The following is a 21,445-nucleotide window of genomic DNA, read 5'->3' on the forward strand; positions in this document are numbered from 1 at the left end:
TAAAAAGCGCACAGGTGATCAAATACCACCAAAAGAAAGCTCTGTTTGTGGGGAAATAAAGGACGTCAAATTTGTTTAGGTACAGCGTCGCACGACCGCGCAATTGTCCGTTAAATACCCCCTGGTCGTTTAGCAGCCAAATCCTCCGGGGCTTAAGTGGTTAATGTCCCCTAATTTCAGGGAGAGGCACTGTAGTCATTTGAAAGTCTGAATGTCCATTCATTTAAACCAATTTTGATAATGAAGCTTGTTGCTAAGCTGAACTCTGGGATTGGACCCAATGCTTTTTAAAGTAGATTTGGCTTTCCTGGCTGATAGGCAGCACCAGGTAAAAGTTGGTAATCGTTATTACTCATCTACACTTTCCCTTAGTACAGGGGTGCCACGTGGATATATGCTAAGCTCTTTTTTGTTTATGTTATACAATTATCATTGTGTTTCTCGCTTTGAGGTGGGGGTCTGTAGTAAAATTTGCAGACACTGCCACATTAGCTGGGAAAATAAGGGGTGGCAACAAGTCTGCATATCCCCAGGATATTGAAAACATTATTGGATGGCACAGAGGGAAAAACTTACAGTTAAATGTAGCAAAGACAAAGGAGATTATTATTGATTTTAGGAAAGTACAGGAAGTTAACTATAAGCCTGTGGTGATTAATGGGATGGAGGTTGAGAAGGTAGAGGAGTTTCGCTTCTTGGGAACAATAATTGGGGAGAACCTGTCGTGGATAGGTCATAGAGTATCTCACAAAAGTGAGTACACCCTTCACATTTTTGTAAATATTTTATTATATCTTTTCATGTAACAACACTAAAGAAATTATACTTTGCTACAATGTAAAGTACTGATTTTCACAGTATAAATTTGCTATCTCCTCAAAATAACTCAACACACAGCCATTAATGCCTAAACCGCTGGCAACAAAAGTGAGTACACCCCTAAGTCAAAATGTCCAAATTGGGCCCAATTAGCCATTTTCACTCCCTGGTATCATGTGAATCATTAGGGTTACAAGGTCTCAGGTGTGAATGGTGACCAAGTGTGGTAAATTGGGTTCAGCATGGCACCTCATAGCAAAGACCTCTCTGAGGATATGAAAAAAAAGAATTGTTGCTCTACATAAAGATGGCTTAGGCTATAAGAAGATTGCCAAGACCCTAAAACTGAGCTGCAGCATGGTGGCCAAGACCATACAGCGGTTTAACAGGACAGGTTTCACTCAGAACAGGCCTCGCCATGGTTGACCAATGAGGTTGAGTGCACGTGCTCAGCGTCATATCTAGAGGTTGTCTTTGGGGGATAGACGTATGAGTGCTGCCAGCATTGCTGCAGAGGTTGAAGGGGTGGGGGGTCAGCCTGTCAGTGCTCAGACCATACGCCACACACTGCATCACATTGGTCTGCATGGCTGTTGTCCCAGAAGGTCCCAGATATAATAAAATATTTACAAAAATATCAGGGTTGTCCTCTTTTTTTGTGAGATACTGTATGTAAAGTACTGCGTAAATTGATGGCACTATAAGTACATGAAATAAATAAATAAATATTGTCAGCCTCAGTGATTCCAGGGGGTACAGCATTTCACATGACTGGATGCTGCTGGAAGGAGGAGTATAATTCAGACTATCTGACTAAAAGACAGCATGCTGATGCCTTTTGTACACATAATACATGTGGTGTTCATCAGGGAGCTCAGCCATCAGTGCTGGGCTTTAATGCCAGTCCAATTCCATGGTCGTGATGGAGGGCGTGATGGAGTTTATTGTAACAGAAGAAAAAATACAATACAACAGGCATTTGAGAAACATAAATAATCAAGCCTAATTCATCACTTGTCAAAGTAGAGTTAAAAACAAAATATTTTTTGCACTGTGCATAGAGTTAGAGAATACTGAGCCCCTGACAGTTTTTTCTTTTGCCATCTTCCCATTAGGGAATTTTCCTTTAATTTCTGTCCCATAGCCAAAACAGAATATGAGAGGGAATCCCACCAAAGTGAGAGAATCCCTGGTTATCACCAGAACTAGTGTCCCTATTGGAAGATTTCCCCTCTATTCCTGTTCTGGTGAAAACTCAAAATGTGGGATTTTCTTTCACTTTCACATTTTGTAATAACAGTCACCAGGACAAATAGGTTAATTACCCTAACAGGAAAAGAGATAGGAATAAAAACCTGGCAAGTGTTTCAATCCCTCTCCACTTACTCCAACACTAAAAAAGTTTTGACTTTAGTTATACTCAATAATCAGAAAGGAGTACGTGTCAGGTGACAAGAAAAGGTTGAAAGACAGTTCATTGGTTTAACTAGAATGGAGTTGTGTCTTTTTTTCCAACTAGACTAACTATGTAACTATGTAAGAAAGCAAAATTAAAGCAACAACTGGAAAAATCCCATTCAGATCAGGAGAAACAACCAGTAACTACAAGAGACAATCGAAGAACAGGAAACACATGGTTGAAATGAAAGATCGAGGCCAATGTAATTCTGTTATCTGAGGAAATGTACCTTGAGGAAGTTGGCCACTTGGTGGGAGATGTATAAAGAGTCCAAAATCGGAAATCAGCCTTTTTCTGGGAGTCTTAGTATCCACTTTGAGTTCCAAGTTAGAGCTCATGCTGTTGTTCAATGCAAATAAATCTCTGTCTACATGCAGTTATAGGCACACAGATAGCATTTTGTACAGTTGCCTAGCACTACGATATTTGAGGTCTTTTTTATCAGTATAAATTATACTACATTGCTCAAAAAAATTAAAGGAACACTTTTTAATCAGAGTATAGTATCAAGTCAATTAAACGCATGTGATATTAATCTGGTCAGTTAAGTAGCAGAGGGGTTTTTTAATCAGTTTCAGCTGCTTTGGTGTTAATAAAATTAACAAGAGGTGCACTAGATGGGACACAATGAGATGAACTCCAAAACAGGAATGGTTTTACTAGTGGGAGCTACTAACATTTTTTCCCCTACTCCTCTTTTCTGACTATTTTTCACTAGTTTTGCATTTGTCTAGGGTCAGTGTCACTACTGGTAGCATGAGGCAATAGCCGGACCCTATAGGTTGATAATTTTCATTTCCATCAAACAATGTGGCATCTTTTCGTTCCTAACAGATTACCCAGTCCGTATTAGTATACAGTAGATATCCAGCATGATATTTTTACCCGTTGAGATCTGATGTGTTTTCAAAGAGTTCCTTTAATTTTGTGAGCAGTGTATAATGTTGATTTCCACAGGTACAAATGGCTTTTGGCTTTCCTAATGAAAATGTGGCTTGTGCACCAAAAAATGGAGACTTGGAACTCAAATATTTTGTTTTTTTTCCCTCAAACTTAGTCATAATGTAATGTTTAGTTCTAAATTTAAAAATGGTTATTGGTGGTCCTATTCAAATTGGAGCTTTAATGCAAATAAATGAATACTAGTAACCTACTCACCACAATATTTGGGGTGTGTTTTTCTGGGAATAAATGGTACTATAATGTTGATTTCCACAGCTACAAATGGCTGCCTGTAGTCCTTTTCAAAATGGAAGTTGAGGGCAAATAGATTAATGCTGACAAAGTACTTACTACAAAATTTGTTACTATGAATATGGTATATTGCATACTGTATATTCTGTATTATAGCTATAGAACCCAAGTCCTCCCCAGATAAGTGCTCTTGTTAAGCACATTTTGGGGTTTACAATGATCAGCATTTATTAATGTAAAACCTTTTTCCTAAAAGGAAAAAAAATGGCTAGCTGTAGCTTAGTAAAAAACTGTGAGTTGGACTTTGGCTTTTGGCTTTGTGTATTTTAATCTGTTTGTTTAACACTACCCTCACCCCCAGACTGACAGTGCTGCTGTGTCCCCAGTGCTCATTCATCCAGAGTCCATTCTGAGCACCTTAAAATATTAGCCAAGGTATAAGTATTGACATGGTGTGGAAATCGGAATTCTTAGAAAGAATTTCTAATTGATTTTAAGGTTGATTTTTTTTTTTTTTAAATTGGGGCTTTTTCTATACCTTTAAGTTTTTGGAATACCATATTTAGATCACATTTACTATCTTAAGGCAATGCCCGTTAAAAAATATGGTTACCAACATGGGCCACAAATGTAATATTGAACTTCACTGATTACACAAGAATCCTACATGTAATATTCTGAAATACCTACAGGAACAACTGTAGGTTGAACTTTTAAACATGTTGGGCTTACTGTGTTCCGCCTTTAAATCTACATTTTTTTCTTTCTGCAACAAAGTTATATCAAAACTCCCCCTTCTTGGTGGTGGACGGAATACACTAATTTCTTTACTTGTAATCCTTTAATGCTACCATCATATATCAATAAAAAAGTGTTAGGCTAGGGGGGCTGCTGTTTTCTTTGTTTTTGATAACCCTCAAGTGTTCGTCAACCCTTATTTGTAGCTGGGGTTATGTTTTCTGTAGAATTTTTTGAATTAACACTCCAATAGATAGATCATTATGTTAATAAATTAGTTAGCTCAGAATCTTTTAGGATCATCTGAGTTGTGGAATTCTTTTTTTTTATATACAAAGGGGTATATTTGACACAAACCCCAAAGGTGAACCCCTTTAATGTTCGAAAAATCCTTAACCATGACTCTGATGACCTCCTCATAAAGTCAAGACAAGATGGTCACTCAGATTTCTGGCTCTCCTAGCTACAGGCTGGGGGACAGGTATCTACTATTTCTTGAGGCTTTAAAGCATAACACTGTTTATTAAAAATGTCCATTAACTTGCAACGGCTACAGTCAAATTTAGTGACCAGTAAAACTGATTCCTGAATCTTTTTTTGAATTCTTACAGATGGAGATAAAAGTTCTCAGTTTACCACTTGCCTTTGGCCTGATTGCAGATATATCAATGGGAATAGTCCTTAATTTTTGATGCATGAATCTTATCCCCTGTTTGAAATCTTCTTCATAAGTGCAGTGTCAGTATATCCTTAAAAATTGTCCCATAGGGATTTTATCCATCAGAGATCTAGGATGATGGCTTTTAGAGTGCAACAGGGTATTAGTGTTTTCTTTCCATGAGTTTTACTTACCAATTTATTTTTATCAAGGAGCATAATGAAGTTCAAAAATGTGATTTGTGCTTTTTCCAAGGACTTCCCTTTATTCATCATGTCCTCTTTCCCTTTATACTTTTGTCCTAATGCTAGAGCTGCTTCTATGACATATTAGCATGAACAACGATATTACAAGCTTAACTATGAATAAACATCGCTACAAAGTCACTTTTGCAGATGATCTCCTGTTTTCATTACCAAATCCAGAGATCCCTACACTGAAGCTTTTGAAAAAATTGGATACATACTCAGCCCCTTCCAATTATAAAATAAATGTTTTGGGTCTGAAGCTTTGGGCCCCTTTCACACAGGCGGACCGTTCAGATCTGCCTGTCAGTTTTTTGGTAGATCTGAACGGACACCCCATGCTTCTCCATGGGGCATCAGATGTCAGCGGAGACATGTCTGCTGACATCCGATCCGATCCGTCAAATCTGGATGGATGGAAACCCTAATTTCCATCCGTCCAGCGGATCGGATGGGATCGGATGAGAACGCACAGACGGTCCGTTCCTATCCGATTCCCCCATAGAGAACAGCGGGACCTGACAGCTCTGTCTCCGCACACAGCGCGGAGACACAGCTGCCATCCGCCTGCTCAGCGGGGGATCGGCGGATCGATCCCCCGCCAGCGGCAGCTGGTGCTCAAAATTTTTTTGGGGGGGGGGGGCGTAAACAGAAAAATGTAATAGGCATTGCTTTAAAAAACGCTGTGAAAAATTGCGTGAATTTGAGGTCGCAAAAGTGTGAAAGGGGCCTTCAGTAATTAAGGTATAGTGTGCCCCCTTTCAATGCAGAGAGACCAGTGTGCCCCCTTTCAATGCAGAGTGACCAACGTGCCCCCTTTCAGTGCACAGTGACCAGCATGCCCCCTTTCAATGCAGAGAGACCAGTGTTCCCCCTTTCAATGCAGAGTGACCAACGTGCCCCCTTTCAGTGCACAGTGACCAGCATGCCCCCTTTCAATGCACAGTGACCAGCGTGCCCCCTTTCAATGCACAGTGACCAGCGTGCCCCCTTTCAATGCACAGTGACCAGCGTGCCCCCTTCAATGCACAGTGACCAGCGTGCCCCCTTCAATGCAGTGACCAGCGTACATGCCCTCTTCAATGCAGTGACCAGCGTACATGTCCCCTTTCAATGCAGTGACCAGCGTACATGCCCCCTTCAATGCAGTGACCAGCGTACATGCCCCCTTTAATGCAGTGACCAGCGTACATGCCCCCTTCAATGCAGAGCCCAGAGTACATGCCCCCTTTCAATGCAGTGACCAGCGTACATGCCCCCTTCAATGCAGTGACCAGCGTACATGCCCCCTTCAATGCAGTGACCAGCATACATTCCCCCAATGCAGAGACCAGCATACATGCCCCCTTCAATGCAGTGACCAGCATACATTCCCCCAATGCAGAGATCAGCGTGTGTGCCCCCTTCAATGCAGTGACCAGCATACATTCCCCCAATGCAGAGATCAGCGTGTGTGCCCCCTTCAATGCAGTGACCAGCATACATTCCCCCAATGCATAGACCAGCATACATGCCCCCTTCAATGCAGTGACCAGCATACATTCCCCCAATGCAGAGATCAGCGTGTGTGCCCCCTTCAATGCAGTGACCAGCATACATTCCCCCAATGCAGAGATCAGCGTGCGTGCCCCCTTCAATGCAGTGACCAGCATACCATTCCCCCAATGCAGAGATCAGCGTGCGTGCCCCCTTCAATGCAGTGACCAGCATACCATTCCCCCAATGCAGAGATCAGCATGCGTGCCCCCTTCAATGCAGTGACCAGCATACATTCCCCCAATGCAGAGATCAGCGTGCGTGCCCACTTACTTACCTGGAGCAGAAGCGGCGGCGGGCGGCTTCTCCTCAGTCCCCCGAACGGCGGCTTCTCCTCAGTCCCGGTGGCGCGTCTCCTCCAGTCCTCCCGTTCCGCCTCCTCCTCGGCCAATGGCATGGGGTTTGCCTTGTGGCCAATCAGGAAGCGCGTAAAAACGTGTGGGTTGGGAGAGGGCCAGCATTTAAGCCAACTGATGGCTCCTTCCTGTTCTGACATGTGTAACACATTGGTACGTTGTGTTGTAGTCCGACCTTCTCTACCCATTTTTAAAGCAGATGATCATGTGGAAATTTGGAGCCCCTGTTGTTGTAAACAAACATAGTAGGAAGCCAGGTGGGACCCAGAAATTATTTGCCACATAGCCGCAGGATGATATACAAATTCAGATCCATGGTCCATCCTTATGGAATCTAGTTCCTGAAAATCCCTTAGAGGGTAAACCCACTGTGACGGGCGGAGCCTGAACTTAATATACAGTCCAGTAACAGGTAAGACGGGTCACCATGTATCTATTTCGACAACGTTGTCATTTTTTATGCTTATTGGTGGAGGTATTGATTTTTCTATGTGATGATATTTTTCATGTATTACCTTAATCAAATTAAATTATTCCTAATCAAAACCATCAAGGTACCTTCTTTTGTATGGATAATTCCATACCATTGTTTTCATTTCACCCTATATCTCTGACTGTTACTGTAAAAAGGGGGCTTTATTTGGAATGTACTCACTTTCAATTCACTGTAAACTTTTAAACTTGGCACTAAAATAAAACCACTCAAAGCTCACTCTTAGGTGGATAACCAGGTGTTACTTCACACCACGGGTGGGACGCTTCCATGTAGAGCCCATATGAGGTACTCAGGTTCTTTCTCTCACAGCACCCTCTACTCCTTCTCCCACATTCTACTCCTTGAGTACCCTAAAGTGGAGTACCCTCATTTGTGACTATGGTGGAGACCAGGCGAAAGGGAGCCAATTGAAAATCACAGATGAGCATTCGCTTTGTTGAAGGCCCGCATAACACTCAAACCTCATGATGACTCAGCGCTTACTGGAGCACTGGGCTGTGGAGGGGGTGGGAGCAGCTGCCTCAGGCTCTCAGCTGCTCCCTGAGAGGCTGAGTCAGCTGCCGATCTAGGCTTTTGGGCAGATCTTTTCAGAGCCTGAAATGGCTCTGTGGCATCAGCCAACAGTGGGCTAAAGCCTGCTGTCAGTCGAAAACGGGTTACAGGATTGCAGAACCAACTAAACTCTTGTAATTCATAGAAGTAAAGCCAAAAAAGCTTTGGCTATACTACTTCTTTAAATGCTCACGAGATAGTGAGACCTCTTTTGTATAATGGGCCAAATCACACTTGTGTTAAACAACAATCCAGTGTCACTCTCTTCTCTTCCCCCCACTGCTTGTCGTGCCTTCTGTTCAGTCGTTACTCATGGACATATTAAACCAAAAACCAACAAAGCATTATACTAGCAAACCAATACAGTGCTCCCCACACTTTGTTTATTGTACTCACATGAACATGTAGTGTTCTCACACTATACCACCAACAATCTTTCACAACCAGGTGTCCCCTCAGACAATAGAGCTTTACCAGAGCCTTGCGACCACAGTTGGTCTAGAGTGCACCTATTCTCCATGTTCCTCTTCTTTGATTCTTCGATTCTTTCTCCTGAGTCACAAATCCACTTCATAAAAGCTTCCAATAGTGTAATATTTTTAAGTAAAAGCATATATTTATTTTTCAATATGCTTACATATCTAAGGGAGAGATCACACATCCATTCAAATATGGCCACATCACAATGTCCAGTTCCTCTGACGTACTTCCGGTTCCTGTGATGACATAACTTCCTCGACATGTTTCATCCCATTGGACTTTATCAAGGTACAGGACGAAAGGAGGGAGAAGTGTATATAGCAATTTGCATTTGCGGATCATTTTACATTAGGAAAACAAAAAGGACACTTGGGCGGCAAATACAGGACCACCTATATTTTATTGATGTGGGGCTCCTGTACACGTTCATCGGAAAACATGTGGGATTGAGACATAGATATGATCCGAAAGTAATTTATTTTTTTGTCCTCTAAAAAATCCCCCAAAACCCAAGCGGTGATGATTTTGACAAACAAATATTAAAACAAAAGGCAAAATTGATTTATAATTTAAAGGCAACTTCTCCCCCAGGGTTAAATACAGCTATGACCTTTAAGCCATTTATATAGCATTGGAGAAATTAGAGTGAGTTTGACGATGGGAGATGCTCATATTGGGATTATGATGACATAACCAGCTTTCCTCCTCTATAGAGTATCCATTTGTGTAGCAGATATACAAAGGATTTATGTCTATACCAATTATGTTTGTATGATTTATTCAGGCCATGTACTTTATCTATTATTCCTCTGGGTGTGGTGGTTTACTTATGGGTACACAATGGCTGTGTTATTTGTGATGGGCACTCAGGCACCCAACCAGGATGGGAGAGCGTTACCATCTTCTCAGCCATCCTTACACAGTTGGAGTTCACCCTCCAGCCAGGAGTGGCGCTATTGCATGGCTCGAGGCGGCTCTGGACTGTGTACATCGCAACCTGGGCCATGTTGGGCTGCGCGCATGCACACCAGTGAGGGCGCCCGTGTCGGATATGACATATTAGGCCGCGCCTTGGCCTTGTCATATCTGGTGGGACCATACAATATAAACGAGCTGGACTTGGCTCCAGCGGCATTTCTGTAACACAGACAGCTTTGATAGAGAGAGGTAAGATGGAATCTTAGGTGCTGGTAGTGCCTCACTGCTCTATTTGTACACTATACAGCCATATGGGGAAAATTGTGTGTGTGTGTGTGTGTGTGTTGGGATCTCTTTGTGACATATGGTCAGATGGAGCTGCAGTTGTAAGGTGTATATTTTGGATGTGGAGAATGGGGTGCTGTTGGTGATGGCTCATTTTGATGGTATATTTAGTGTGTGGGAAGATATTATAGTGGGCTGTGATTTTTTCCCCCTACATATGTTGATGACTGTGTGGGTTGGTGGTTGGTGTGATGTGTGGTGGGGGATCAATTGGGTGCTGGGTGTGCAGGAGCGTTTGGGTATGTGCATGAGTCTAATTGGAGAGAGGGGTTAGTGGTTTGGCCTGTGTGTCTCTGTTGAATTGAAATAGGTGATTGGGGGTGTGTGTTTGGGTTATGTGTTGGTATGGATGTGGGCTGTTGCGGGAGGGAGGATATGTGTATGTAGGCTGTGTGGTGTTTTGTGTGTGTATTTACCTTGTCAGTCAGCAGTGGTTGGTTGTTGGTCCAACAGTATAAACATACACTTACATAGTTAAATTATCTCTCTATTTTAGTTATTGGGTATTAACTTGGTCAGCCTGATTCTTGCCTGTATGGTCCAGTGTCCATCAGACCTGGCCCTGGAATTCTGACCGGTGGCCAGACAGTCACTCTATGACCCGAGTCTTACCATATGCATCTGGTTTATTAATCATACTGTGGTGAAGTTGGTGAGCATAGATATCTTCTTGTTGAAAATAACATTTTGATTTATAGTTAAAAAAAAGGTTTGGATATATCACATGTTTTCTTTTTTCTAAATTTTATAACAACTTACATATACACTAAAGTTCACTGAAGAAGCAGAGAAAATGTTCTGTGAAACGGGTTGGACCTTTAATTGTCATTATTGAAGCTGTCAATGCAATGTACTGGAAATACATAACAAATCAAGCCGCCAAGTTGTTTTTTGTATACATGTTTTTATAATTAATTGGAGATTTTAAACTATGTTTGTATAATAACATTTATTTTATACACATTATATTGTGTATGTGCTCATCTCAAGTGACAACCCCATGTCCTTTAAAGTCTTGTTCCTTTATGTAGGGGCTATTTTTCCCCTCTTTTGACTGAATTTGATATATTTGGGATGTGGATGTGGGATGTTGTCTCTAGAACCAGTAGAATATACTAAGATTATGCAAGGAACAGGACCTCACAGGAACAGGAAGTTGTGGTGTGGCCATCAAGGCGTAACAAGAAGTGGAAGGAAGAGGAGAGAGAGCGACACTGGATTGTGGAGCACGTTTGATTTGACCCATTATGCAAGATGGGTCTCACTATCTGGGGAGAATTTAAGATATTGGTAAGGATTTGTGATTAAAGTGCTTTGCTAATGGGGATATTCTAGCGCTGGAAATAGGACTATCATTTTGAGACCTTTTTGGGAAAAGGAGAATTCCAGCAGCTGGGATAATACTCTTTTTTTTGGGAACAATTGTTAATTTTTTCATATATTCCAAGCGCTGAATTGCACGTTGTTATTCGCTCTCAGGAAATGTTCACAAGACAACTCATTTGCTCCAGGTGTTTCACTTTACCTAGAATAACTGGGTTTGACTGTGGACACAAATCAAGTAAAAATCTTTCTTCCAGAATATATGATTATTTCCCTAGTAGCTCACACTTGACAACTGAGATCTAGGAGAAAACCCGCAGTGAGATTCTCCATGAGATTTCTAGTCCTAATGGTTGCCTCATTCAGGGCAGTGCCACTTGCCCAATTCCATTCAAGAACTCTCTGACAAAACTTTTTGTAGGCATGGAAAATAGGCTTTCTCACTCAACTCCCTCATTGTCTTGGTGGATCACCATTCTAGCTCTAACAAAAATAGTGGCATCTATCAACCATTAGGGGGCTTGAGGAGCTTGGCTGCCTTCAAGGAAGTGTAGCACCCTCTAGTGTACTAGAAATAGATTTTTCTTGTACAGAGTAGGCCAATTCTTCAGGCTGGGAGCCAAGCCTGTGTGTTTTTCTGGGTCAAGGTTTGAGTGATCTCTGAGACCTCCCTCTACTTCTGAAAACTTGCAAAAGATTCCAGAAGAACGGAAGTGGAGGTGGATGCTCTGGGTAAGCCCAGCTGGGGCAGTAGAGTGCGGGTGGAAGCTGGAGATGGAGTATTAGACTGTCGGTGGCCCTTGAGGGTGCCCCCTAGCCTGGGGGTTGACCTGGGGCCTGGGCTCGGTTATTGAAGAAACCTTCTTCACGACACACAGAAGTTTCCTGACCAGAGGCACAGGAGCAAGTGAACGACAGCAGGAGAACACTGCTGGGAAAATCTCCAAGGAGGAAGACAGCCGGGTGGACGGAGGAGAGCAGTCTGGGATGGATGCAGATTCAGTCTGGGAAGACTGTGGAGTCTTAGCCAGCAGGGCTAGTTAAACGGACAGCTGCAGCCAGGTGGGCTGGCAGTGCCAGAGATGTAGTTCTACAAGCAAGATTGTGCTGGAGGTAGAAGGAGAAGTGTATATATGGACTGCATATAGTTTTTGCCCTGAAGAGTTCAACTACTTTGATCAAGTGGGCATCCCATAATACCCTAAACCCTTTCCAAGTTCAATCCCCTAACAAAATACAAAAAAAAAAAAACTGCAAGGACTGCTTCTTGACTTCGGAGTGCTGTGGAAAGTTCTGTGTGCCTGGCTGTGCAAGGTGGGAGATATTTCATTCACCAGCGGCTCCTATGAAGGTAGCGCTATAGAAGCAAACCAGATTATCTCGTGGACAGAATCTCACTGTCCAATGATTTCTGTGCTCCACATTCCAGGGGTGGACAACTGGCATGTGGACTATCTCAGCATTATCTGGGTGTGTTCTATCCAATATGCCAAAGATGGGGGATCCGGATGTGGACACATATCACAGATACCACAGATGCCCGAATATTCTCCTGGTCTCAGTTCAGGTTAGTTTTTAATGCGTGTTTATAATTGCACCAAATTGGCCCAGAAAAATAGGCAAGATCTGCTGTGGCATGGTCCTTTATTGTATCCTACTTATGTCTCTGGCATGGCTGTTGAAATCCAGGTCTTACAGGATAGAGGGAATTTGTGAGTCTGTGATGCCTAGGCGAAAGCATGAAACACAACTTCAAGGAAATCCTATTTTGCCTGGTGTGAAATCAGTCAATTTAGTACCAGAGAATGTGGTCTGTGTCTTACATTCTGGCCTTCCTTCAATCAGAAACCAAAAAAGATAAAATTAGAGTACATTAAATCTTAGGCAGGAACTGAAGACTAAACATCTATTGAGTCAGGTCACCCCATCTAATGCTTGGTGGGGTTCTTTGAATCTAAGAAAAACAGTTAAATATATACGGTAAAAATAAAATATTGCAGGATGTGTAAGTTGTACAGACAGCTACCAGCAATAAAAGATGTATGGTACAACTTCATTGCAAAATTCTTAGATTATGTATGTTGCTTGGTTACAGCTGATAGTTTACCAAATGAACCTGCACAATCTATAAACTAATGCCATCTGTTTTAAAAGCGATACTTATTATTCACAGGGAAATGTTTATTTTATTTCTGCTACCATAGAAATGTTGCAATCTGCATATCATCATTCAGTGGCCTGTATTGCATTTCACCCCTTTAAGGCTACTTGAACACGGGTGTTTATGCTCCAAATAGGCTGGATTTTTTCTGTCAGAACTTGGCAGAAGAAAATGCCCCCCAATGTTGTGTATCTACATGCGTTTATGTGCATATGTATGCACATTAATGCACATATACATTCTACTGGCCAGAATATTGATTTATTCTGACCACTGGAACACATTTATGCTCATACGTGCACGTTTACACACATAAGCGAGTAAATTATGCTCATAAGCTCCTCTCTGAATGCAGGTTTGCTGTCTTTTTTTTAAATGCCTCCTAAAGCTGAAATAATGATATAAATGTTTTAAGTGCATGTCCACATAGGCTAACATAGAACTGCACCTAGAGGAATAAAACAAAATATGTTGCACATCTGTAAAAACTCAAAATGCAAACAGAAGGAGCAGTGCTACTACCCATACAGCTCACCAATAAATGAGCTCCCAGGTGCCCAATCCACAGCCGTTTAACTGAGTACATATGTAGAAAGATGATCCGCACACCGGTAGTTGCTCTTAAAAAATCTTCATCTTTATTTAGAAACCACAGAACACAACTGCTAATAAGATCAGTTGACGCGTTTCAGCCTATAAGGCCTTAGTCATAACCACATTTAGACACAAAACTTTGAATTATATAATGACTATCATAGGCTGCACCCATTCATTGTCCCAAATAATTGCAGACAATTAGCAAAAATTAGAATCAGTTGTAGTATATACTAAGGAAACCCATGTATGTGCCACTTAATATCCACAAACTACACAATGATAGTATACATAGATAAAAATGAAAATAAAGAAATCAATGAAAATAATAAAGAACCAAAGAGACCAAAAGGGAAGAGAGATACTGGAGAGAGACAGTTTAATGTATGTACAGATCTAGATCCCATCTCAGGTTTAACCCCTGGGGTGCTCTGGAATTAAGTCTAAAAATCTACCATGCCTCTCTTCCTAGTAACCTTCTCTCCCTGTCACCTCCTCTAGGTGAGTTAAACAGCCGTTCTATTATTCTAAAACGAAATGAGGAAAGATCACCCTGATGGCATTCCCTAAAGTGACATGTTGCCTTGGAAATATTTCTAACATTTAAATTATTTGTTTCAGAATAGTGTTCCCCTATTCTGGTTCTTAGGGGACGTGTGGTGCAGTCTAAAATTGTAGGTCGCATGTACAAATAATTAAATAGACTACAAAATTTGTGCCACAGTTAACATATTGTTGTATGGTAAACTCCTCACCCGTAGCCGTGGCAACAAAAGTTTTGCCCAGCACACTCATATGACAGTACCTACAAGTCCTAATGTTACAAGGATAGTTCCCAGGATATGCCAGCCAGGTCTGTAAAAACTGCATTTTTCTGCCCATGTGCATGAGGCTTAAAGCTGAACTACAGGAAGATATAAATGGCACAAATTATTGCAACCTATAACGAACAACAGTAAATATATTCAGGCCCGGACTGGGACAAAAAATAGGCCCGGGCAATTTAGGCTGAGCAGCCCATTTTTTTTTTTAACAAAATGACCAATGATGAACAACTACCGGTTTCTCTATGTTTTTTAGTTATATTTAGCCTGCACACCCATGCGATCCAATTCTGCAAATCGTGCCGCGTTTTGGAAACTGATTGCGGAGTGTCGTTAACCTAACATACACTCCGCAATCTGTTTGCATGGACGCGTTGCTATTTAGATGAAGTCTGCATTTAGTGTGAACCCAGGCTAAGAGATAACAGGTAATTTTAGGGTACATTAAAAATATATTACCCAATTTTTGGGTAAAATATAAAAGATGAGTTTGTGTCAAGTAAATAAATACCCAACATGTCAAACCTTAAGACTATGCATGCCCGAAAATGGCAACACATTTCAGTACCCTATATTTTCCATAGGCAAAGCTATTAAAGATCATAGAGGTCATCAGTTCAGAGTTACCATGAACAATGATCCTATAATTATTGCTCTCATTCCGGTGTGCAGGGTCATATATTACACGTGTAGTAAAATCAGGGTTTTTGTTCACAGGCGCCCCCAAAATTTGTATGTAGTTTCGTATGGTGGTGGTGGGGATAGGGATGACATCAGTGGCAGTGGGGATAGGGGTGACATCAGTGGCAGTGGTGGTGGGGATAGGGGTGACATCAGTGGCAGTGGGGATAGGGGTGACATCAGTGGCAGTGGTGGTGGGGATAGGGGTGACATCAGTGGCAGTGGGGATAGGGGTGACATCAGTGGCAGTGGTGGTGGGGATAGGGGTGACATCAGTGGCAGTGGGGATAGGGGTGACATCAGTGGCAGTGGTGGTGGGGATAGGGGTGACATCAGTGGCAGTGGGGATAGGTGTGACATCAGTGGCAGTGGTGGTGGGGATAGGGGTGACATCAGTGGCAGTGGTGGTGGGGATAGGGGTGACATCAGTGGCAGTGGGGATAGGGGTGACATCAGTGGCAGTGGTGGTGGGGATAGGGGTGACATCAGTGGTGGTGGGGATAGGGGTGACATCAGTGGCAGTGGTGGTGGGGATAGGGGTGACATCAGTGGCAGTGGTGGTGGGGATAGGGGTGACATCAGTGGCAGTGGTGGTGGGGATAGGGGTGACATCAGTGGCAGTGGGGATAGGGGTGACATCAGTGGCAGTGGGGATAGGGGTGACATCAGTGGCAGTGGTGGTGGGGATAGGGGTGACATCAGTGGCAGTGGTGGTGGGGATAGGGGTGACATCAGTGGTGGTTGGGATAGAGATAACATCGGTGTTGAGGATAGGTTTGACATCAGTGGGAGTGGTGGTAAGGATAGGGATAACATCAGTGGCAGTGGTGGTGGGGATAGGAATGACAATGTTCACTGCCACTGATGTCATCCCTATCCTCATCACCATTGCCACTGATGTCATCCTTATCCTCACCACCATTGCCACTGATGTCATCCTTATCCCCCCCATCACCACTTCCTCATGGGAGGGGTGGAGATCAGACAGAGGGATGGCCGTGGGAGAGATGGGATGAGGCAGAGCAGAGGGATGGCGGTGGGATGGATGGGATGAGGCAGAGCAGAGGGATTGAGGTGGGAGGGATGGGATGAGGCAGAGCAGAGGGATGGAGGTGGGATGGATGATGAGATGAGGCACAGCAGAGGGATGGATGATGGGATGAGGCACAGCAGAGGGGATGGATGATGGGATGAGGCACAGCAGAGGGGATGGATGGTGGGATGAGGCACAGCAGAGGGGATGGATGGTGGGATGAGGCACAGCAGAGGGGATGGAGGTGGGATGGATGATGGGATGAGGCACAGCAGAGGGGATGGATGATGGGATGAGGCACAGCAGAGGGGATGGATGATGGGATGAGGCACAGCAGAGGGGATGGATGGTGGGATGAGGCACAGCAGAGGGGATGGAGGTGGGATGGATAATGGGATGAGGCAAAGCAGAGGGGATGGAGGTGGGATGGATGATGGGATGAGGCACAGCAGAGGGGATGGATGATGGGATGAGGCAAAGCAGATGGGATGGAGGTGGGATGGATGATGGGATGAGGCACAGCAGAGGGGATGGATGATGGGATGAGGCACAGCAGAGGGGATGGATGATGGGATGAGGCACAGCAGAGGGGATGGATGATGGGATGAGGCACAGCAGAGGGGATGGATGATGGGATGAGGCACAGCAGAGGGGATGGATGATGGGATGAGGCACAGCAGAGGGGATGGAGGTGGGATGGATGATGGGATGAGGCACAGCAGAGGGGATGGAGGTGGGATGGATGATGGGATGAGGCACAGCAGAGGGGATGGATGATGGGATGAGGCACAGCAGAAGGGATGGATGGTGGGATGAGGCACAGCAGAGGGGATGGATGGTGGGATGAGGCACAGCAGAGGGGATGGAGGTGGGATGGATGATGGGATGAGGCACAGCAGAGGGGATGGATGATGGGATGAGGCACAGCAGAGGGGATGGATGATGGGATGAGGCACAGCAGAGGGGATGGATGGTGGGATGAGGCACAGCAGAGGGGATGGATGATGGGATGAGGCACAGCAGAGGGGATGGATGATGGGATGAGGCACAGCAGAGGGGATGGATGATGGGATGAGGCACAGCAGAGGGGATGGATGGTGGGATGAGGCACAGCAGAGGGGATGGATGGTGGGATGAGGCACAGCAGAGGGGATGGATGGTGGGATGAGGCACAGCAGAGGGGATGGATGGTGGGATGAGGCACAGCAGAGGGGATGGATGATGGGATGAGGCACAGCAGAGGGGATGGATGGTGGGATGAGGCACAGCAGAGGGGATGGAGGTGGGATGGATGATGGGATGAGGCACAGCAGAGGGGATGGATGATGGGATGAGGCACAGCAGAGGGGATGGATGGTGGGATGAGGCACAGCAGAGGGGATGGAGGTGGGATGGATGATGAGAGGAGGCACAGCAGAGGGGATGGATGGTGGGATGAGGCACAGCAGAGGGGATGGAGGTGGGATGGATGATGGGATGAGGCACAGCAGAGGGGATGGATGATGGGATGAGGCACAGCAGAGGGGATGGATGGTGGGATGAGGCACAGCAGAGGGGATGGAGGTGGGATGGATGATGGGATGAGGCACAGGCAGCAGACAGAGTGTCTTGTGAAGAGTAGAGTACCCTTTCTTCCTTACCTTGCAGAGCTGCAGGCCCTGGGTGCCGGTGTCTTCGGTGTGGCTGCACACTGTTCCCGCCAGGCCCGGATCAAGCAGGAAGGAGTCCCGGCTAGCTCCTCCCCCTTCACGGAGCCGGCCGCAGTGAGCACAGCCCGGCGGCTGCCAGCCTGCTGCCACTATGCCTAAGACTAGGGGGAGTGGGGGACACTACAGTGAGTGCAGTGACATACCCGGCCGGCGGCCGGCCGGCCAGAAGAATACGCGGCCGGCCGGCCGGCCGCGGAGGGCCAGCTTGGGACGGGACTCAGAGGGAGGGACACTGTCTGGGACTGGCACACAAAATGACATGCGCCCAGAGGTCGGCCCACCGGGCATATGCCCGGTCTGCCCTATGGCCAGTCCGACCCTGAATATATTTTTAAAATGCAAGCTGTGTGAGGGTGCTTTCACACTGGGTTTCCGCCCGGCAGACTCCGTTTTGCTCAGCGGGGGATCGATCCCCCGATCCCCGCTGAACAGGCGGATGACAGGTCCGTCTCCGCGCACTATGCTGAGCCCCACTCTCCTCTATGGGAGATCGAATGAAAACGGACCGCCTGTCCATTTTCATCTGATCCCATCTGATCCTCCAGACGGATGGAAAATAGGGTTACCATCCGTCTGGATTTCACAGACAGGATCGAATCGGATAGCAGTGGGTGTCAGCGGACATGTCACCGCTGACATCCGCTGCTCCATAGGGGTGAATTGAGCATTCGATCAGGTCTGCCTGAAAAACCGACAGATGGACCTGATCAGAAACCCGTGTGAAAGGGGCCTTAGTACCTAAATCTAACTTGTCCCTATTGCAGTCCCGAGCAGTTAAAAGTACAAGGAGACCATAAGGTTACCTGTTGAAAAGAAACAAGCTGACAGGAGGAGAAAGCAATGATTAAGAGATGAGCCCAGTCACAGGCTGGGGCATGTCCAGGGTGACCTGGGCTCAGAGGAAGAGGGTAGAACTATGTTCGCCATCAAGCTGATAACATCTACTGGCAGAAAAAAAAACACTGCGCTGGAATTTGAACTGAAAATGAGTGTTGTGCCAAAAGCTTTGTTATATTATCTTCGGCTATATTAACCACTTTACGTCTGCTCACAGTAATACTACTGCGGCAGAGTGGCTCGTTATCGTCTGACGACGTACTATTAACGTCATCAGACACTCCCCCTTCTGGGCGGCGCTTGCGCGCCGCCGGAGGCTCGCTCCCACTGTTTTCATTCACAGCGGGAGTCGGGCCAGGGGAGGAGCAGCGGCGATCGCCGCTGCTCTGCCCCGATCGCCGGGGATCTAGTGTGGAGATCCGCCCGCCTGTGTAAACACAAGCGGACGGATCTCCATAGTGACAGGGAGTGACAGATCGGACTGTTCAGCATAGCTGGACATCCGATCTGTCCATGACTCACTCAGTCACCTCCCCCCCTACACGTCAGTAAGCACCAGGCATACATTAACCCCTCCCTCTCCAATAAAATTAACCCCTTCCCTGCCAGTGTCATTTTTACAGTAACAGTGCATATATATAGCACTGATTACTGCAGTAATGTCACTGGTACCCCCAAAAGTGTCAAAAATGTCATTCAAGGGTCCGATCTGTCCGCCGCAATGTCCCGCAGTCCCTCAAAAAAAATCGCAGATCGCCGCCATTACGCGTTAAAAAAAAAAACACCAAAAATGACAGAAATCTTTCCCTTTGTTAGTAAACGCAATAACTTTTGCGCAAACCAATCAAAATACGCTTATTGCGATTTTTTTTACCAAACATAGGTAGCAGAAAACAAATTGGCCCAAATTTTTTTAAAAAATTGGTTTTTACATCTTTTTTGGGGGGAATTTCACATAAAAAAATGTTAAAAATATTGTTATTTTTTCAAAATAAACGCTCTTTTTTTATTTATAGCGCAAAAAGTAAAAATCGCACAGGTGATCAAATACCACCAAAAGAAAGCTCTGTTTGTGGGAAAAAAAGGACGTAAATTTCGTTTGGGTACGGCGTCGCACGACCCCGCAATTGTCAGTTGAAGTCGCACAGCGCCGAATCGCAAAAAGTGGCCTGGACGGAAGACAGCAAAATCCTCCGGTGGTAAAGTGGTTAAATTGGGCTATTTATTTTTATCTTGTTTTGGGCTGGGGTTCTGATTTAGGGATCAGTTATCTGAAAGCTATGTACCACAGTGCAGCATAGTTCAGTAGCTCTGAGAAAAAGGAAAAACATTTTTTTTCACTGCTCCATTACACCTCTATAGCACTATACACATAACTGTCAAAGCATCCATCACATGCTCATCACACTTGCAGAATGCTCAGTATGCATTAACGCTCATCAAATTGAATTCCAAATGCAGCATCTGCCCATATTTTACACTGCAGTTCTGATCCTACACCTGATTCTACCCACCAGGAGAGCATCAGACTGCAAATACAAATGTGGTGCTTAAATGGACGTATGGTGTTATTTTTATTTCTGTATCCACCTCTGTATGTATCGATCTATATACTAAACATAGAGCTATATATTTTCCATCCTATTCTTTATTTTGTTTAGAGCACTTTATTACACTTTTTAAGAGCTAAAGTTTCAATAACAGCTGATTTGGTTAGACGGGTGACTAACCCTCCTACTCTTCCTTACTGTCTACTCTCTTCAGACTGCACTATATAGAGATTCAATTAAAGACAAACAGACACAGGGAAAAGCCACTTCTGCTGCTGTGTTCTTTAGAAAACCAAAAATTGATCTGCAAAATCAGCATCATGGATGCACTCTAATGCCCCATACACACGTGCAGATTATCTGCAGACTTTTGTCTGCAGACTTACCTTTTCTATGTAGTGCAAGGGCCTGCCGGATTGCATACAAATTGAGAGTGTTTAGGTTTGACCTCATATTATATGGTTTTGGTAAGTCTGCAGACAAAAGTCTGCAGATAATCTGCACGTGTGTATGGGGCATAAGTTAAACATTTAAAAGAAAGATTATATTTAAACAAAAAAAAAAAATTTATAAAAAAAATCAGTCTAAAAAATGTATTCACTGAAAGTTTCTCTTGAAAAATTAAAATGCCTGCAAAAGAAGATTTAACACTTACGTTTCTGGCAGATGGTGAGTTTCACTTCATTCTATTCAAAAGAACAAGGAGAGAAAAATCTCAGCCACCGCACACCATACAAGCCCGGTGTGTAAAAGGTGATAACAGCCTCAGCCTAATTCCGTCCAGACCACTCCACCCTACATGTTTCCCCCCACCTAGAGGGTTTTTTCATGGGGGTCCCCCACACACCTTTATGAGCCTGATCTCGATCCAGCGTTGTGCATAAGGGCCTTTGCTCTCTTGTCTCTAAACAGATAAAGGGGTGTGCAGTGACGGTTG

Source organism: Pelophylax lessonae (assembly GCF_965119305.1).
Source record: "Pelophylax lessonae genome assembly, chromosome: 3".
NCBI lineage: Eukaryota > Metazoa > Chordata > Amphibia > Anura > Ranidae > Pelophylax > Pelophylax lessonae.